Source organism: Photinus pyralis, unplaced genomic scaffold (assembly GCF_008802855.1).
Source record: "Photinus pyralis isolate 1611_PpyrPB1 unplaced genomic scaffold, Ppyr1.3 Ppyr1.4_LG9, whole genome shotgun sequence".
Taxonomy (NCBI): Eukaryota; Metazoa; Arthropoda; class Insecta; order Coleoptera; family Lampyridae; genus Photinus; species Photinus pyralis.
This window is the reverse complement of record NW_022170878.1, coordinates 22,163,461-22,165,324: the sequence shown is the minus strand read 5'-3', so window position 1 is coordinate 22,165,324 and position 1,864 is coordinate 22,163,461.

The following is a 1,864-nucleotide window of genomic DNA, read 5'->3' as shown; positions in this document are numbered from 1 at the left end:
AAATCTAAAAGAATTGACGATATACGTTAAGATCCCTTTAGGTCATGAAAAAATATTGGTGGAAAACTGTATTGTAATGAAAGGAAAACCACAAAAATCGCTATATCTTTCGCCAGACGAGTACGATATCCAATTTTTTGGGCGATTTAGATTCTATAGGTCAAATCTAAAAGAATTGACCATATACGTTAAGATCCCTTTAGGTCATGAAAAAATATTGGTTGGAAAACTGTATTGTAATGAAAGAAAAACCACAAAAATCGCTATATCTTTCGCCAGACGAGTGCGATTTCCAATTTTTTGGGCGATTTAGATTCTATAGGTCAAATCTAAAAGAATTGATGATATACGTTAAGATCTCTTTAGGTCATGAAAAAATATTGGTGGAAAACTGTATTGTAATGAAAGGAAAACCACAAAAATCGCTATATCTTTCGCCAGACGAGTGCGATTTCCAATTTTTTGGGCGATTTAGATTCTATAGGTCAAATCTAAAAGAATTGACGATATACGTTAAGATCCCTTTAGGTCATGAAAAAATATTGGTTGGAAAACTGTATTGTAATTAAAGAAAAACCACAAAAATCGCTATATCTTTCGCCAGACGAGTACCATATATCCAATTTTTTGGACGATTTAGATTCTATAGGTCAAAATCTAAAAGAATTGAATGATTATATCGTTAAGATCACCTTTAGGTCCATGAAAAAATATTTGGTTGGTAAAACCTGTATTGTAATGAAAGAATAAACCACAAAAATCGCTATATCTTTCGCTCGAGACGAGTACCATATATCCAATTTTTTGAACGATTAGAATCTTAGGTCAAATCTAAAAGAATTGATGATATACGTTTAAGATTCCCTTTAGGTCATGAAAAAATATGTGGAAAACTGTATTGTAATGAAGAGGAAAACCACAAATACCGCTATATCTTCCGCCAAGATCGAGTGCGATTCCAATTTTTTGGGCGATTTAGATTCTATAGGTCAAAATCTAAAGAGAATTGACTATATACGTTAAGATCCCTTTAGGTCCAATGAAAAAAATATTGGTTGGAAAACGTATTGTATGAAGAAAACCACAAAAAAATCGCTTATTCTTTCGCCAGACGAGTGCGATTTCCAATTTTGTGGGCGATTTAAGATCTAATAGGTCAAAATCTAAAAGAATGAATGATTCGTTAAGATTCCCTTTAGGTCATGAAAAAAATATTGTTGGAAAACTGTAATGTAATGAAAGAAAACCACAAATAATGCGCTATAGTCTCTTTCGCAGAACTGAGTGCGATTCTCATTTTTTGGGCCGATGTAGATTCTATAGGTCAATAATCTAAAAGAATTGTATGATATACGTAAGATCCCTTTAGGTCATGAAAAAATATTGGTGGAAAACTGGTATTGTAAGTTGAAAGAAAAACCACAAAATAACCGCTATCATCCTTTCGCCCAGAACGGAGTGCGATTTCGCAAAATTTTTTGGGCGAGTTTAAGATTCTATAGGTCAAATCTAAAGAATTGACGATATACGTTAAGATCCCTTTAGGTCATGAAAAAATATTGGTGGAAAACTGTATTGTAATGAAAGGAAAACCACAAAAATCGCTATATCTTTCGCCAGACGAGTGCGATTCCCAATTTTTTGGGCGATTTAGATTCTATAGGTCAAATCTAAAAGAATTGACGATATACGTTAAGATCCCTTTAGGTCATGAAAAAATATTGGTTGGAAAACTGTATTGTAATGAAAGGAAAACCACAAAAATCGCTATATCTTTCGCCAGACGAGTGCGATTTCCAATTTTTTGGGCGATTTAGATTCTATAGGTCAAATCTAAAAGAATTGACGATATACGTTAAGATCC